Source organism: Macrotis lagotis, chromosome X (assembly GCF_037893015.1).
Source record: "Macrotis lagotis isolate mMagLag1 chromosome X, bilby.v1.9.chrom.fasta, whole genome shotgun sequence".
Classification (NCBI taxonomy): domain Eukaryota; kingdom Metazoa; phylum Chordata; class Mammalia; order Peramelemorphia; family Peramelidae; genus Macrotis; species Macrotis lagotis.
In genome coordinates this window covers 294,415,478-294,435,278 of record NC_133666.1, presented here as the reverse complement: position 1 = coordinate 294,435,278, position 19,801 = coordinate 294,415,478, and the positions used below count along the sequence as shown (strand labels likewise).

Below are 19,801 nucleotides of genomic sequence, written 5' to 3'. Positions count from 1 at the left end.
ATTCAAGCCTTATGTACTCACAGGAGTAATGTCATAAGAAATCTGTTGTCTTTAGGGACCATAAACACAGGAAAAGTTAAATCACACTACAAAATTTCTTTTTCCACTCAATTTATTTGAAATTTAAAAAAAAATCCCAAAATGGGGTTACAAAGAGTCAGACATGACTGAAGAACAACAAATCTAGAAAGACTGGAATATTAGACAGGGTTCAGGTAATGAAGGATTGCAAAGGAACTATGAAGGATACAAGACTTGGAAATATTCAATTTAGAAATGTAATGTTTCACTAACTGGGGACTCCTTTCCTCCTTTTATTTATATTACTTTAAACTCTTTTCTAAACTTTTTTTTAATCTCTTTCCTTGAAGTGGGGAATCTTTTAGAGTTTGTCCCTTTTCTCTGGCCTGTAGTCTTAGGTAACTCTTTCCTAGACTGGAAAACTTTTCTCTTTCTCACTATGTTGCTAAACTCATGTTTTGATTATTGAACTCTCTTTTCTCATTCTGAAATACAGAGCTTTGTTATTAAGTCTTGTTATCAGGTATTCTTTCTGTTTTCCAGCTCCTCTATTTGCTTTCTTCCCCATTAGAGTAGTCTCCTCAGGGTGAGTGTGTGATCTCTCTCTCTCTCTCTCTCTCTCTCTCTCTCTCTCTCTCTCTCTCTCTCTCTCTCTCTCTCTCTTTCTCTCTCTCCCCGCCATCAATCCATCCATCTGCATTCCAGAGGTCCAATAACGTATGACTTTGTATTTGAAGATTTAAACAACAGATCTGCTGCCTTCCTGGCTCCATAGCACCAATTAGAACTTGGGGTCAGACTGACCTCCCAGATGGCAATTTGATTTTTAAGTCTGCTTATCAATTGAAGTTTGAATGGGATGAAACCCAGGAATCTAGGTCTGTCTGCTAAGGGAAAACCAGAGAATACTTTGAGAAGGACTTGGGATCAGAGCTTATAGCCTTGTCTCTAGTTAATTAGCACCTGATTATTGGAATTAACTGGAAATATAAACACTGTAAATCAAGGAGGAAAAGACATTTAGAGAGTTAGAGAATCAGCAGTCATTTATTAAGCACTTGCTATGGATCCAGCAGTATGCTAGGTATGCTAGACATACAGAAACAAAATAGAAACAGTCTACCCTCCATTCTATGGAGAAAAGCCATGTATACATATAACTGTATAAAAAAATACAAAATGAGTACAGTATAATTTTGGCATCAGATGAATTAAAATTTATGAAGTATCTAATTGTGGGACCATAGATTTAGAGTTTGAAGGGACCAAATACCATCTAGTCCAACTTCCTCTTGTATATCTGCCTTTATACATCAGGAAAATAAAGTTCATGGAGATTAAATTACTTATCTAAGGATCATATAGGTACTAAATGTTAGGATTCTAAGCAAGATCTTTTGACTCCAAAGCTTCTTTGGGAATTGATAAAATTATGTTGCCTTCTAGAAGCAGCCAAGAAGGGCAGTGATAGAATGCTGAGTCTGGAATCAGGAAAACATGATGAAGGGTAATAATAGCCTCTATCTTGGAGGGCTGTTGTGAGAATCAAATGATAGAATATTTATTAAGCACTTTTCAAACCTTAAAGTACTTTACAAATATTAGCTCTTATTATTTAGAACTGGAAGAAATTTTGAGATAATTCAGTTCAACATCCTTTCACAGATGAGAAAATTGAGGAGGTGAAGAAACTTTTCCATTGTCACACTACAGCAAGTGTGTGACAAATCTATGATAAGAACTTGAATTTAAAACTAGTTCCTGACTCCAGACTGTGCTCTTTGTAGTTTATCACTACCAACCTAGTGCCCATTCCAATCTATATTCTATTTGTAACTTTATTACAATATAAGATTATAACATTTTGGGATTATGTTAAGCATTCCAAATAGCTAAGGAAAAATGATGGTAGTAGAAAGAGTATTGACTTTAGTCAGGAGATTGGAATCCTTGGACATGCTGTTTACTTTCTGGGTCTCAGTTTGCTTATCTATGAAATGAACATCAAGTCTCCTCCAACTGTAAAATTCTATGATTCTTTGATTTGCCAGTGGACTCTTGGAACACAACCTCTTTGTAAACGAGAAACTGATAGTTCTGTGAGATTGATTACCAAGTTAGTGTTGGAATATGTACTTGGAATTATATGGATCCTTAGTGCCAAACTCTGGTAGGGACTTTATTTGGGGACATATTCATTCTATAGAATGCTAGGAGTTTAGTTCAGGAGAGAAAGAAAATGTAAATTGAAATGGATTGGTTATGTTCTATGAAGGAGAAAAGACTTGAAGAATATGTAAGTTTTTAGCTTAGGGTCTCTCAGGGTAAGACTGGGAAGTAAGGAAGTGCATGATATATAATGATGAGGCCAGTTTGGCTGTATCTGAGGGTTTAGCAGGGCAGTAGTGGTAACAATATAATTTATTTATTCATTCATTTCACTACATAAAATGAATGGAGATAATCTCTAAGATCCCCCTCCATCTTCTAATCTGTGGTCTTTTCTTTGATTCCCTCTGCCCATCCCTAATTCAGTGCTGGCCTAGTCTCATTTTACATGATAGTATTTGAAGACATGGAAATACAAGAAAGAATTAGATTTGGGGAGATAATTTTTGGATTGACTTAATGATTTTTAAAGTCATGGTATATTATTCCATTGAAAATATCTCCCTGAGAGTTAGATTTTGGGGACTACAACTCCAGAGCAAAGTTAGAACAGCTACAGATTTAGAATTGGGATTCATCAACATAGAATGATGATTGAGACCATGGTAGCTGTAGGAGTGACTCTACAGAGGAATGAGTATAGGGAGTTAATTAACACATTAATGGCTATACTAGATGCCAATCATTGACAAAAACCAGAGAGTCCAGGATTGAACTTTGGGGAATATCTCCATTTAGGTATATTTTTGGTTATCCTGAGAGTCATCCCTGACCTGCATGCTAGATGATATGAATTTCTTTCAGCTTTTCTTTAAAATTTTATGGTTTAGTCTTGGCATTAAGCTTTCCTATGAAATTTGCCTAATTTACCGTCATAACAATTTGTCATTCAGAAGCATTGTTATTAATTGATAAGGAAAAATTTTGATGATGGAACAAATTCTGGATTTGGAGGCTGATGGCCTGCATTCAAATGCTGACTTTGGGCAAGGTATTAAAACTCTGTTTTGGGGGGGGTGGCTAGGTGGCGCAGTGGATAGAGTGCCGGCCTTGGAGTCAGGAGTATCTGGGTTCAAATCCAACCTCGGACACTTAATAGTTACCTAGCCGTGTGGCCTTGGGCAAGCCACTTAACCCCAATTGCCTTGAAAAATCTAAAAAAAAAAAACCTCTGTGGGCCTCAGTTTCCTCATTTGTAAAATGTAGGTATTGGACTAGAAGATCTATGGTAAAGTATATGATCCTTTGATCTCTGATTACAAGATTCTTGTTTTAGTGAGTAGGACACTTAAGCATCCCTTTGTATATGTAGGGCATGAGTAAGAGAGCAAGTAATAAAGGCCTTTAATACTAGTGGTAATCAGGTTGGCATGCTAGAGAATACCACTGAAACTCAGTCTTGTCTATGGTATTCATTCTTTCCTCAGTGATATGTATTGTATTTTAAGAAGACCTAGCAATAATCTGTAGCTGGAAGAGAAAAGGCATGAATGTGAAAATATTAGCTGGAGAAGATTAGATTAGATTTGAAATTGTAAAAAAAAAATTGTCCTAACTTTCATGAATATTTGCCCTGAGATTTATTTATAAGACAGGCATGGGTGAAATAGAAGAAGCATGATAATAGCAGATAAGAAATTGAAGAACTCCCTTGCATGGCTTATACATTTATTTATCGTTTAGACATTTTAGGAATCTTTTCTCCATTGTCATAGCCATTAATCCACTCAAATTATGGTATGTTCTGTGACAGGGTTGTATTACATACCTTTCTTTCACTTCAACTACCCTCTCCCAACTTCATATCAAATTGTTCTTTCTACATATCCATTTTCTCTTTCTCAGTTACTCATGAACAGTACCACAAATATCTTCACCTCCAATCTCTGCCCATTTATTCTATCCAGGCTAATGGGTCTTTGACTTGGATTTTTGTAATAGTATTATCTCCAGAGGACTAATGCTAGATAAATACAAAACTATCTTCTTGATTTGGGGATTAAGTAATACAGGGGGCTTGTATTTTGAATGTGACAAATCTTATCCATGTTACACAAAGGGGTCTGGGTATAAACTCTGGGTTTCATTTTGTTGTATTTTTACTGTGTAATTTATATTTCTTGAGCTACATTTTCCATGAATTTTGTACTTTAATAAAATTTTAAGTAACTAGAGGAAAAGCTTACATTAAAATTTATTTTGCAGGGGCAGCTAGGTGGCGCAGTGTATAGAGCACCGGCCCTGGAGTCAGTAGTCCCTGAGTTCAAATCTGGCCTCAGACACTTAATAATTACCTAGCTGTGTGGCCTTGGGCAAGCTACTTAACCCCATTTGCCTTGCAAAATACAAACACAGAAACAAAAAACACACAAAATTTTTTTTTTGTTATTTTGCTAATTAGTATTTGGTTTAAAAATACATTAACGTGAAATAAAAATGAACTGTGTTAAAATTTAGATTTTAATTTCCAAACTTAAGGTATAGTTAGGCCTCCAGGAACATTATATTTTATTAAAGTATTGACAAACAGAACAATATATATTTACAGTAAAATATGAAATTATTTCTTCTCTCCATTTGCTTTTTTGGCAGAAAAACCTTTGAGAGTTAGCTTTAATAGTTTCTACCTCCAGTCTATATGAGGTTAAAATAAGTGCTTAGTCATCACAATGCCTAACAATAGTAAATACTGTATGAAAGTTAGGTGCTGCTGACTTCTTTTTCTTTGAAAAATTACTTTCCATCTCAGAAAGAAAAGAGAATAAGAATTTTCATCCATTTGCACCCCCCCCATTTTCCCCATTTCCCCCATTCAATTTTTTTTTTTTAGTTTTTTAGTTTTTGCTCAAGGCCACACACCTAGGTAATTATTAAGTGTCTGAGGCCAGATTTGAATCCAGGTAGTCCTGACTCCATGGCTGGTGCTCTATCCACTGCGCCATCTAGCCCCCCCCCCCCAATTCAATTTTTACAGTAAATGTTGCTTGTTGGAATTCAGAATCTAGTTCTGGAGCAATACAAGATTCTATTGGTAAGATTTATGACTAAATCACAAAATGTTCTTTTGGAGGAGAATAATTCACCCATAATCAAGCTACAAAACCAAAATGTTATACAGATATTACAGCAAGATAGGTTCTCCATTGTATGACAGATGATGTTTGTACAGATGCAGAGATTAGAAAGTCTCCATGAAAATTGGTGTCCAGCATAATTTCTTTGTAGTAGTTTACTGAACCAGGCAGAATTTTGTTTAAAATACTTCGTGATTTTTCAAGGATTCTCAATTAAAAAAAAATTTGCTCACAACCTTTCTGTGGTTGGGTCAATGTAGGTATTCTCATTTTATACATTTTTTAATAAAAGATTTAAAAGAAAATTAATATGAAAACCAGAATGGAAGAGGAAGGGGCTGTCAAAACTAGGTAGCTTTGTGACAGGGAAGGAAGGATACCTATATGTATCATACTGTGCTGAGCTTTACATTTGATCCTCACAATAATTCTATAAGGTAGGTATTACTAATCTCTCCATTTTAAAGGTGAAGAAACTAAGGCAAGCAGAAGTTCATTGATTTTTCCGGGTTGCACAACTAGTGTCTTGAGACCAGATTTGAACTGGTCTTGACTCCAGACTGAGGGTTCTGTCTACTGCCACCAATTTAATGTTACCTTCTTTTTATTAGGATAATGACATTCATTTTCTGAGCAATTGTTCTTTTTTGAAAAATGTCTATTATATTAAGCAAAGCACCACAGAAGATTGGATGGATCATTCTGTTTCTGCCTGTCTTGGAAATGCTGTATAGACAATTCTGTTTTTACATAGGTGGACCATTCTAATGACTTCTAAATAAAACAATTTTTATATATTGTGAACATAGAGAAAGGAGGGAGAGTCAGGAAGGGGACCCTTGGAGGAAGGGGACCACATATGGTTTAAAGCCAGGACAGACAAGTGAGAGCAGGAGGAGAATCATGTGGACTGGGGCCAGTCATGTGTGGGCCTGTTGGGAATAGAGAGGAAAAACATGTCGGGTGGAGGGGTAGAAACAGACACAGACAGGAACAGCATGGGCTTGGGACAGACATGTGGTATCTGAGGATGAGAAGCTATGGGTGGGTGAGTCCACTAGATGGGACCTCGGCACCCATAAGTCCGAAACCAAGCACCCATCTTACTGTGGTTTTTCCAAAGGTCTGTCCTTTCGCTTTTATTTGAAGGTTATTTTTTTAGGTTATTTGGTTGGTTGTTTTGGTAGGGAGGCTGAGAAGCCAAAGTGCTAAGCCAAGGGACAGGAGTACCAAGACAAAGAGCACCATACTGTCTAGTAAAATTAATATAGATGGGGGTTTTTTTTGGAGTGCAGATTTCTTAATTTAATTTGAGTAATTCAAGTTTATATAAAATGAGAACTGTTTCTGTACATATACATACATACAGATAGATATCAATGCAAATTCACAGGAAAGAACAGTCAGCACATTTGTTCATTGAATGTTATTTACAATTACTCTTGAAACCCACTATTTAAGGAAGTGGCTTTGCCTTAAGTAGGGACTATTAGTGCATGATATTATAATTTTAATTCCCATAAATATATATATATATATATATATATATATATATATATATATATATGCATCTCTCTCTCTCTCTCTCTCGTCTTTGCCACACAGTGGGGTTAAGCGACTTGCCCAAGGTCACATAGCTAGGTAATTATTAAGTGTCCGAGGCCACATCTGAACTCAGCTTCTCTCGACTTCAGGGTCGGTGCTCTATCCACTATGCCACCTAGCTACCCCTCTCTAAGCATATTTCAAGTGTACAAGTTTTACTTTGGGAAGCCAGATATACTGGAAATAGGCCTCACTTAAATAAAAAATCACTTGGAAAATAAAAGACTATGCAGAAATTCAATCCATAAATGTATTAAATATCCCCTGAGAAGGAATTAGACAGAAATTCAGCCCTCTAGTCATTTATAATTAGAATTAGGATTTTTATTGTTGTTTAGTCTTTTCAGTCATATCTGACTCTGTGACCCCTGGGGTTTTCTTGGTAAAATTGGGGTGATTTGCCATTTCCTTCTCCCAACTCATTTTTACATCTGAGGAAAATGAGGCAAACAGGGCTAACTGACTTTTCTAGGATTACATAGCTAGTAAGAATCAAGAGATCAGATTTTTTTTTAATTTTTTTTATTCTCATTTTGTACAGATTTTTTTACATTAATAAAATATTCTTGTTTACAAGTAAACAAAATACCCCTCTTCATGAATATAGATAGACTTGCTTGGGCGAAAAAAGTAAAGGGGAGAGAAAAAAATTAAAATTAAAAAAATAATAGTAATAATTGTAGGTATGGCCAGGTGGCGCAATGGACGAAGCACCAACCCTGGAGCCACGAGCACTGGAGCCCATATCCAGCCTCATAAACCCAACAATCACCCAGCCATGTGACATGCAAGCTCCCCAATATCCACTGCCCTGCAAAAAACCAAAAAGAAGAAAAAAAAAGACCCAAAATAAAATAAAATAGTAATAATAGTAGGGGTGGCTGGGTGGCAGACAGAGCATTGGCCCTTGAGCCAGGAGCACCTGGGTCCAAATCTGGCCCCAGACATCCAACGATCACCCTGCTATGTGGCCCCAGGCAGGCCATCCAAGCCCCACTTGCCCTGCACCCTCCACCAAATAATAACAACAAAAAATGTGCTTGAGTTTTTGTTCCAACACCAACAACTCTGTCATGGGTGGATCTCATTCTTTATGATAAGTCCATCACAAAAGTTACTTCCATATTTTTCCACTGTTGCCATTGCTGATCACAACTCCCTCCTTTCTTATTTCTCCACTACCATGTACTATATTTTTTCTCTCCTTTCACTCTGACTCTGCTGTAGGGTCGTTGACTGGCTCAGCAGACAGATCCCTGGTCTTGGGGCCAAGAAGCCCTGAACCCCTATACCACCCCTTAGGCCTAGAATCCACCTGGCCCTATGGTCCCAGACAGGCCATCCAGTCCCAGCCCCTTGCAAGAAGTAAAAAAGAAAATATGTTATATCTGACCGCTCTCCCCCCATGGTCCATCCTTTCCTCCATCACTCATATACCCACCCGTTCCTGCTGCTCCCCCCCTCTTTCTTACTCCAGATGTCTATACCCCATTGAGTATATATGCTGTTTCCTCTCCTAGCCACCTCTGATGAGAGCAAAGATTCCCTCATTCCCCCTTGCCTCTCCCCTTCCTTATAATTGCAATAGCTCATTGTAATAAAAAAAATCTTATGTGAAATATCTTGGACTATTCCCCCTCTCCTTTTTCTTTCTCCCATTCCATTTCCCTTTTTTTCCTATTGACTCCATTTTTACACCATATTTTATCTTCAAATTCAGCTTTCTCCTGTGCTTCATCTATAAAAGCTCCTTTTACCTGCTCTATTAACTGAGAAGGTTCATATGAGTATTATCAGTGTCATTTTTCTATGCAGGAATACATGCAGTTCATGCTCATTAAGTCCCTCATATTTCCCCCCTCTCCTCCAATCTCCATGCTTCACCTGAGTCCTGTATCTGAAGATCAAACCTTCTGTTCAGCTCTAGCCATTCCAAAAGGAACATTTGAAATTCCCCTGGTTCATTGAAAGTCCATCTTTTTCCCTGGAAGAGGACATTCAGCCTTGCTGGGTAGTTCATTCTTGGCTGCATTCTAAGCTCTTTTGCCTTCTGGTATATTGTATTCCAAGCCCTACGAGCTTCCAATGTAGTTGCTGCTAAGTAAGAGACCAGATTTGAACTTGGATCTTTCTGAATCCAGGCCTGGCACTTTGGCCACTGTGTCTCTTGTAGACTTATTTTGTTTTATTTCTGGAACTTACTTAGAACAGCAAAAGGCAGTAGATAGACAAGCCATTGTTACCATGAAAACCTATGAGAAGTTGTCTTTCCCTTTGGAAATCTTGATAACTCTAGATGGAATAATGGAAAGCACCAGCTTGACCTTCTGGACCATATCCTATAAGTACATGCCCCATTCCTGGAATGTTATTTGATTTTTTTGTTTGTTTACAGAAGAAAGATGTTATTTATTTTGACTTTTACAATTTTCCCCCAATCTTGCTTCCCTCCCTCCCCCCCCACAGAAGGCAGTCTGTTAGTCTTTACATTGTTTCCATGGTATGCATTGATCTCAGTTGAATGTGATGAGAGAGAAATCATATCCTTAAGGAAGAAAAATAAAGTATAAGAGATAGCAAAGTTACATAGTAAGATAATTGTAAGACTATTGTCTTTGGTCTTTGTTCAAACTCCACAGTTTTCTCTGGATACAGATGGTATTCTCCATCACAGGTACCCCCAAATTGTGCCTGATTGTTGCACTTTTGGAATGAACAAGTCCATTAAGGTTGATCAACACTCCCATGTTGCTGTTAGGGTATACAATGTTCTTCTGGTTCTGCTCATCTCACTGCAGCATCAGTTCATGCAAATCTCTCCAGGCTTCCCTGAATTCCCAACACTCTTTGTTTCTAATAGAACAACAGTGTTCCATGATTTACATATACCGCAGTTTATTAAGCCATTCCCCAATTGGTGACATTCACTTAATTTCCAATTCTTTGCCACCACAAATAGGGCTGCTATGAATATTTTTGTACAAGTGATGTTTTTACCCTTTTTCATCATCTCTTTAGGGTATAGACCCAGTAGGGTATGCCTATTTTTGTTGCCATTTGGGAGTATGGAATGTTGTTTGTTACTGCTCTCATTTGTTTTTGTTTTTTTTCAAATTAGAATGAAAGACTAAAAAAAATCAAGTCACTTATTCAGAGCAGGGAAGAGCTTGGATATAGTACCATCAGCATGTCTGTGGTCTGGTCCTTCCTTGGCAGCTGCAAGAGCAAGAATGTCTTGATTAAATGTGACTAATGTAGAGTAATCAATCAATTCTTCAGTATTTATTTATTCTTCAATACTTGAATGGATCTTTAACCATATCATCATGGGACTTCTGCAGGATACTCTCCCTACTTTTTTATCCTTTGTGGTTCTTGTCTATGCAGTTACATAAATCCTCCATTGAGGATTTACTCAGACTATTGGAAACTTCCTTGTAGGCTTTTTAAATTTGCATAGATAGAAAATAAAAATAAATTTTAAAAAATTAAAATAAAATCATGGATGTTATTGCTACACTCTGCATCTTTATTTTTATTTACTTATTTATCTATTTATTTTAGGGTTTTTTTTTGCAAGGCAATGGCATTAAGTGACTTGCCCAAGGCCACACAGCTAGGTAATTATTAAGTGTCTGAGGCCAGATTTGAACTCAAGTACTCCTGACTCCAGGGCCCGGTGCTCTATCCACTGTACCACCCACCCCTGTGCCACCTAGCCGCCCCACTTTGTATCTTTAAATCATACCCCACTTTACTTCTCTTTTCCAGTCATAAATATTCTTGAAGATATGGTCTATCCCATTTCTCAAATGCAAGGTATCATTGGTAACATTGCAGCATGCTTATTTTTAATATTTACCTTCCATTATCCTTTGGATCACCCACAGTTTTGATTTTTTTGAGGTTATGATGTGGAGACATAAAGCATCTTTTTTTCCTTTAATATATTGAGAAATAAATGTTTCTCCAAACTGAAGCTCTTTCCTAACTTGTTTCAGTGAAGAATTTGTGCAATTGTATAAGTCATTTCCAACTTTTCATGACCCCCTTTGGGATTTTCTTTGCAGAGATGCTGGAGTAGTTTGTTATTTCTTCCAGCTCATATTATAGATGTGGAAACTGAGGCAAACAGGGTTAAGTAACTTGTACAGGGAGGGTCACACAGTGTCTGAGGTCAAATTTGAACTCATGTCTTGAGTCCAGAACTGAGGCTCTTATCCACCAAGTCACCTAGCTGCCTTGAAGAACTGTAGTTTCTAATTAACTTTTTAGGTCAGAAAACATTTTTTTAAGTACCTGCCTTTTGCCAGACACTAATAAACACTAGAGATACAAAGAAACAAAGAAACAAAAAAAACCCAGGCCTGACTCAAGGAGTTCAGGGTCTAAGGGAGGAAACAACACACAATAAGTTGCATTCAGCACCTTTTTTTTCCCTCATACCAAAGCTCTTTGAAGAAACTGAATAAAAGGATGGCATTCTGGTTTCCCTGAGTTTGGAGTTGGAGTGATGATAGGACAGTGATAGGGAGACCCTTGATTGTCAACTTAAGAGAATTACCTTTTACCTCTTTAACCTTATTCAGGTACTGAAGAAAGACTTTGATTACTTGAGTTAAGGGAAGTGTCTCTTAAGTTCACCTGTGATAGAAAGGAGAATTCTTATATTTTTAAATAAAAAATTCTTTAATTTATTTACACATTACTAAAATGTTCTTGTTGTTAGAGTAAACATGATACTCCCTCCCCCCACAAAAATATAAAACCTCATGAGAAATAAAGTGAAAGAGAAAAAAATGTGTTTCTGTCTGTGTTGTGATAACATCAGCTCTGTGTTGGGTGGATAACATTCTTTATCATGAGTCCATCATAGAAGTTACTTTCATATTTTTCCACAGTTGCTGTTGCTGATTGTAATTCCTTCCATCCATTCCTCCACACTTCCATCTATTATATTTTCTCTCTCCTTTCACTCTGTCCCTCTTTAAAAATGTGCTGTTGCCCAACTGTGCCCAATCAAGTGGCACAGTGGACAGAGCACCAGTCCTGGGGCCCAGAGGCTCCAAGCCTACATCCCACTCCAGAGACCTAGCAGCCACCCAGGCCCCATGGTCCCGAACAGGCCACCCAATCCCACCACTTTGCAAAAAGCAAAAAAGAAAATATGTTATACCTGACTATACTCTCCTATGATCTACGCTCTCCTCTTTCACCCACATCCCCTCTCCCCTCCCTCTGTCCTTCTCTCTTTTTTTCTAGATTTCTATACCCTTTTGAGTGTGTATGCTGTTTCCTCTCTGAGTCAAAAAGGAAAATTCTTATAAGGAGTGAGAAAAAGATTGGATAGTTTTAGGAAAATGATTCTCCAGATTGCACTAGGATTTTAAATGACTATTATTCTGTTTGATGACATAAGCTATGTATGATGAAATCTATGCTTCATAAATGTATTTTTATTTTATGGAATTTGTCTTTGATTCAGAAGACTGTAAATTGTCACTCCAAAATGTCTTATGTTAAAGATTTCCAAAGACATGAAGAAACTCCACCTATTTGAACTTTTTTCTTCTAGAATAGTTTAATTAATAAATGTTTAGTGGTAGCCTTTTGCCATCAGCAGTGATATTCTGCAACCTTATATTTTCATTGGGAGAATATAACATTGATAGCAGAGGCTACCTTTTATATTGACTTGTGAACATTTAGGGAATCATCTTCTTTATATTTCCACTAGATTGCAAGCTCCATGAGATTATGAATTGTATCCTCCAAGTCTCTGTTTTTCTCAAAGCTCTGAGACAGAGCTTTGCATGTGGCAGGAGCTGTATAAATAAAGCTTGTTCAGTTGAATTACATGTCATATAAATCAGGATTGTAGGTGGTTAAGTAAGATTAGGTTACTGGGCTCTTTATGTACCTGTCTGCTCCAGCAAGGCTTGAAATATGAGAGATGGAAGAGGAGGTATGTGACTGAAGGTGTGTAGTCCTGGGGGATACCAGCTGCTTTCATGTGACTAGAAAATGCCCAGTTGGTAAGAGGCAAGCAGAAAAGATGGAAGCCAGTGCCTGTTTTTAGCACTCACTAACTATAGAGCTGAAAGCCCAGACCTCATTGTATTTGTGATTTAAGACAAAAATGAAAATAGTATTTCTCTCCCCTCTCACCCCCAAATTTCTGTGGGGTCCTCAGATGATTTATAAGTCATTTTTAAAAATTTTCACCATCCTTACTCGCTTTTGGGGGTTAGCTAGGTTGGCACAGTGGATAGGTGGATAGTGTTGGACCTGATATCAGAAAAACTGGTCTTCCTGAGTTCTAATCTGGCCTCAGATACTTACTAGCTGTGTGACCCTGAGCAAGTCACTTAACCTAGCTTGCCTCAGTTTCTACATCTATAAAATGAGCAGGAAAAGGAAATGGCAAATTATTCCAGTGTCTTGCCAAGAAAACTCCAAATGGCATCATAAATAATAAGACATGACTGAACAACAATTCACTTTTAGGGGTATAAGGAGCTCACAGAAAATTTATTCTTGTGTATATGTATACATATCTATATACTACTACTAATAATAGTAATAATAATAAAAGACTGTTTTAGGCAGTATGCCAAACATTTTACATATCTACATATGTACACATTGGTATACACTTGCAAATAACATACATAAACATATAATTTTATATAGATTTATACATATACTGGAAGAATGGCAGCTTTAAGTGGAACTATTTCAGGGCCACCCATAACCTTTTTTCCCTTAGAGCACTGTAGCCATAGTTCACTACAGCTGCTCCAGGGATGTAGTCGGTCAGTTATTTTTCATTTGGCAACAGAACTGACATCTGTTCCCAGCTGGGCTAGGAAAAGCTGAGAAGAAGGAAGCAGAACCACTGCACAAGTAGCTTTCCTGACTTAATGCTTCAGATGGACTTGCAGTGAGTAGATCTTTCCCCTAAGTTAGCACTCCAGTCTGATCGAGGTGGGCTAGGGGCAGATGGGAATAAGGAATGGGGTAGGAATGCTTTTTACTCCTCATTTGAGTTAATTTTTGGTAAACGAAGCAGGAATGAGAGCTTCTGAACAATGAAGAGAGTAAAAAAGGAATGGGGATGGAGGATGAAGAAAGGAACTATGGTTTTATGTAGGAAAGGACACTTGTTAAAAACCAATAAGACAAGAAAACATTTCTTGTCCCCTATCCATAGGGGACCAGTCACTTGGATTGGTTCTATTCATCTTTTTTCACTTCTTTCACTATTTGAAGAGAAATGAAAAATATACAATGCTTTGAATGTATGATTTAAAATGGAAGTTTCCTATAGATATGTGAATTAATGGACTAAAGCTGCTATTGGGGAAAAAAAGGGAAATTAAATCATGAAATCTCTTAAAACTAACTGTTGAAGGAATGATTTTTTTTAAATGGTTCAATGGAAAAAAGTAGACACTGACAAAACTCAGCCAGCCAGATGTTTCTAGAAATGAAATAGTGGCAAGAAAAGCATTGCTTTCTCTTCCCAGCCCCCAAGAAAATAATAGGCCCTGTTTTTATAGTATCATTATTTTATGGGATTATCATTATTTTATTTATATAGTATTGACAACATATTGTTTGATTGTGAAAAGAATAGAATGATTTACATTTCCCTTATTTTTATCTTTAAAATATTAAATTCAGATAAGATGATAATGATTTTTTTGCCCCTCAGCTGATTAACTTCTATGGATTCATGTATTGGCTACTGTCTTAGTGCCAGCATCTTGCTGGCTGTGTTTCAGGCATATAATCTTTTCTGTTTGAGGACAATTTCTAGCCCAGATTCTCTTTTCATGCTTAAGCCTTTTTCCTTAGCCTAGTTTTTTCATTTGGAAATTTGGAATGGATTCTGTGAGGTATGGTTCTCTACTAGGGAGCAAGATAAAGAGGGTTAATTATGGGATTGGCAGCTTTTTCCTTAGAGTCTCTGTGTGTGTGTGTGTGTGTGTGTGTGTGTGTGAGAGAGAGAGAGATTGTGTTTTTGATGATTATGACAGGTGATAGAAAGGATTATAGAGGTTTTCATTTTATTACCTTCTAAGGCAGATAGAATTACCATGTGACTTTAGACAAATGACGTAAGCTCCTTCTTCCTTTACCGTAAATTGTGCCAGTCTAAATTTATGTATGTATGTGTGCTTGCAGTTATTCAAAGCTGTTGGACAAAATGATATAATGCAAATAGAAATCTTATTTGTGAAATGATGGGTATTTTTATAGGGTTTATATCAAATGAAAAGATAGCATTTGATGCTTTGGGGAAAGATGTGTTTTACTAGATACAGATGGATTAGAAGACTAATTATGTTTTAGTATCTCAAACATTCTTTCTAGAAAGGAAAGAGACTTAAGAATCTAACTCGGGATTTTTTTTCGGAAAAATCCAAAATTTACTTTTGTAATGAATTACAAAGAAAATAATTAGAATAGTAGCATGTAGACATCTGTAACTCTCAGCATTTCCCTTCCCTTAGTAGATATGGCTTTTCAAAAGTTAAATGAGAACATTAAACATTTTTTCCCAATAGGAAAATTTGATTTTGCCTTCTAGAATGTGGGAAGGTAAAGGGTAATGAGACATTGTGATTGTGGGTATGAAGAACATTTCTATAAACCAAAAAAGAAGTATAAGGTTACAGATAGTAGTATTTATTACACTAATTATACAAACCCAGAGATATGAACCAACCTTCAGAAAAGCAATCAATCTTCTTATGTTTCAGACAATGTGATACCTTCCAGATTGACCATTGTACTCGTACCATTATGCCAGTTATGCATTTTTTGTTTATAGCTGAAACTCAGTGAAGGAGGCCAACTCCTATTTCTCAAAACCACTGAAAATCCATTTGCAAACCTTCCATCTTTCCAAGATATGTTTCATTACTTTTCTTTTCCTGGTTTGGTACGCTAATCCCCACCCTATTTTCCTTCTCATTTTCCTCCCAGAGATGGGCTTAAGTCATTTGTGTGGAAAAGTAGATTTTGAAGTACACTGTAGCCAGATAGAAATGGCTTTGATCAATGCAAAAGGAAGACCTCTTTACTCTTACAATGGAATATAGGAGCTGGATGTTTAAGGCCCCATCCTTGAGACAGACTTGGATTCAATAGTACATCTCTCCTTATTGCCAGACCCTAAGTTCTGAACCCTAATTACAAAATTTCTGTGCAGTGTGATTTCAAAACCAATATTTTTCTAGCATGGATCTGTGAATTTAACCTTGGGTTCGGCAGCCAGTTTTCACTTAAGTGGACCCTTTAATAGATTTCTCCCTCCCGTCATGGGGCTTTGCAAAGCTCTGTCTCCTTCCCAGATCTGCCAGTATTTGGAAGGCTTCAGTGCCTGGGGTCCATGTTGCTTCTGGGATCCCTACCCAGAAGCCCAAGCTGGGGTAAGGAGGGGCATTAGAATGAATAAGTAAAGTGACAGCTCTCTCCAGTTGTTTCATCAGTGGTTTCATATACTGTTTAAAGGATTGGGAGAAAAGTGACTTTGACCAGGTCCAATCCAAAACTACTGAGCAGAATGATAGAGTAGAAGAACATTGAACTTGGATGGAGGAGACATGGTTTCACATTCTATCTCTTTTATTTACTACTATTTTATTTTAGAATAAGTACCCCACGTGTTCACACGGTTATATTGGTCTGATTGGACACACTACAATTTGTCTCAAACACGGTGATGTCATTTTGGTCTTTGATAACAAAAGACAACCAACCCACCAACCAACTATTTATTAGTTCTGTGACTTAGGGTTTTCTGAATTTGTCAAATGGGAATAGGAAAACCTGACACTTTGCAGCTCTCAGAGTTTTTGTGTGAGGAGAGCTTTCAAGGGCTACAAAAAGGAGCATGCTTTTAATTATTAGGGGTCACATACTGAGGATTACTAAATAATATAGTAGTCTTAGTTTCTTTCTCCTTCTTCCTCCCCTTTTCTTCCATTATAAACCATCAAGCATGTCAATGGAATGTAAAAGTAGATGTTGACACCATAAAAATCCAGGTTATATACACTTAATATGAAGCCTTTTTAAGGTAATTTGATTATATGAAAAAACAACCAGCACTTACCCCAGCATAGCTTATGGCTCACTAGGGTTTTTCACCTCATGTGTTGTTTAATATCTTATTTTTTCACTATCAGAAAACATTTTATTAAATTTTTATTTTCTCATGAGATTTTCTGGGTATTGTACCTACTGAGTATTTGACTCATCTTTGCCTTCTATCTGGTAGTAGGTCTAATAGTCTGTGAATTTGTTTGAAACTCTGTGATGTCTCCTATTACTCAGTTTGCATAAAGATTGAATTTATAAAAGCAGAAGCTAATTTCATAAAGTGAGAGTAACTGAGAAATGAGGAAGAATATACCAAAATCTTTTATCTTTGAAATAGGGAAAACATGATTAGTTAAGATAGATCAGAGGATGGTTTCCTAATGGTAGCTATATTTTTTATATGGTTTTAAATGGAAGACAGAGGGATTGAGTTTATTTTGGGGGGGGGTGGTTTTTTCCAAGGCATTGGGGTTAAGTGGCTTGCCCAAAGCCACACAGCTAGATTTGAACAGGATTTGAACTGAGGTACTCCTGACTCCAGGGCTGGTGCTCTATCCACTGTACCACCTAGCTGCCCCCTAGAGGGATTGACTTTTAACAGTTTAGGTTGACATAGATTTCTCACTCACCAACATTCAAAAACTATAAACAAACACTGCAATGTTTTTTGTTAGGTACTAAGAGGGAAGATAACATAAAACAGGCTCTAATCCTAAAGATCCTTGAAAAATTTCATAGGGATAATAGGAAATGTAGGTAAATTAATTTGACAAATTATAATATAAAATTATATATTGGTAGCAAGAATATGTTTTTCATTTGAGGAAAAGATCAGTTCTGACTAGGGGATAGAGCTGCTTTATAGAGATGTATTTGACCTAGACTTTGAAGTGTAGAATTTAAGCCAATAGAGATGTTAAAAACAAAACAGTATGAATTAAGACAGAGATATGAGCAAGTATGGAATGTGTCTCAAGGATAAAAAGTTTTAGGGGCATTTAGATGGTGCAGAAGAGATAGAGCATTAGCACTGCAGTCAGTAAGACCTAAGTTCAAATTTGGTCCTAGATCCTAACTGTGTAACCCTGGGCAAGTCACTTTACCTCAATTATCTTCAAAAGCAAAAAAAAAAAAAAAAAAGAAAGAAAGAAAAATTCAGTTTTAGAGATTACTTTATAAAACCTTAGAGTTGGAAGAGACCTCGGATCTCATTTAATCTATACCTGAACAAGAGCGTCCTCTATAACAATTGTGACTAATAGTCATCTATCCTTTGCTTAAAAATCCCTTTTGTGAGGGACCCACTTTCTCCTATTTCGATCAGTTACATTTTTGATACCTCTGATTATTTGTAAGTTTATTCCTGCATTAAGCCTATAGTATCATTCTGCAATAGGAATTTATTTTTCTAGTTCCCCCCCCCCCTCAGGGATCAAGTAGAATGTCTTTTTTCTTCCACATGGTAGCCCTTTGGATATTTAAACATGGCTATCATGTGCCTGTCAAGTCATCTGTAAACTAAACATCCTCATTCCCTTCAATGAATCCTCATAAACTGTTTTTCCCCATGTACAAAACGCAGGTTTTTGAAAAAATTTTGGGTCTAAAAATTGGGAGTGCCTTTGACAGTGGTTGTAGAGTTTTTACTCGAATTTCTTGCTTTTTGCTTGGTTTTGCGCTCATTGTTTTAGATTTTTTTTACTTTCATTTCCTGCTTTTTTGTGCTTTGTACTCATTGTTTCACATTTATAATCAATGTATTAGCTTATGCTTTGGCACATTCTGTCCAGAAATGGTTTAGGAAAGATTTTTTACAGGGCTGAATTCAAGTTCAAATGATCCAGTTTACAAAAGGGAATGGAAATTATGTTGCTGAATGTCAGTTTGCTTCTCTTCCAACTGAGTAAACAATCCAAGACTGACTCCAGGAAGCAGAAACCCTCCTGAAAATGCCATGGTAGAAGGCCATGAGAGGCAAGTCAGCAAAATGTCCTGAAGGGGAATTGAAAGAGATGGATTGAAGAGCAAAGGGCATTTGGAATTCCTGTGTCCGCAAAGATGGTTCTGCATGAGACAAGAATTGCTGATGAAAAAGAAGTTCCTGATTTCAAAGGAGGACACAATTGGTGCTTCAGGGTCATGAAATGGAATGGACTAAGCATGCATACACATACCAGACTTGCCTAAAGGATGCCTGGAAGTTAGGAGCAGAAGGTCCTTGAATTTTATGATGAATAGAACTTGAGTTCAATAACTTTATGTAATACATTTTTTTCAAAGTTCCATCCTCAAAATAAAGTTTTGTCTTATACATGAGGAAATACGGTAGCTTGATCTGGAGGACTTTCACCCCTCCAGGGTCTTTTTTCTCTGAATGTTCTCCTGCTAATCAGTATCCTTAAAATATGGAAAGATCTGAATGTGTTGCTGGCTAGGGCAGAATATAGTAGGACCAGTTTATCTTTAGTCTTAAACAATGTCCATTGAATTTTTCAAAACAGTCTTTTGTGACAGCCAGGTGGTGTGCTGAATAAAATTTTTGGACATAAAGACAAGATAAGCTTGAAATACTAGAACAAAATCAGAAGACTGGAAAAATAGAAGAAATTGCAAAGTATCTGATGTGTGTATGTGTATGTGTCACACACATACACACAAACAGACACAAACTGATCTAGCAAACAGAAGAAATATAATTTAAGAAACACTGACCATCCTGAAAACCACAATTAAACAAAAGACCATTAAAGAGTCTGGGGTGTGTGTGTGTGTGTGTGTGTGTGTGTGTGTGTGTGTACATATATAGGCAACTAGGTTGT

General features: G+C 36.9%; 1 protein-coding gene across 10 annotated transcripts in view; it reads left to right on the top strand.

The window, feature by feature from the left end:
- ZNF532 (zinc finger protein 532) overlaps window positions 1–19,801 on the top strand; it is a 125,098-nt gene that overhangs the window by 26,905 nt on the left and 78,392 nt on the right. The window lies entirely within an intron of this gene.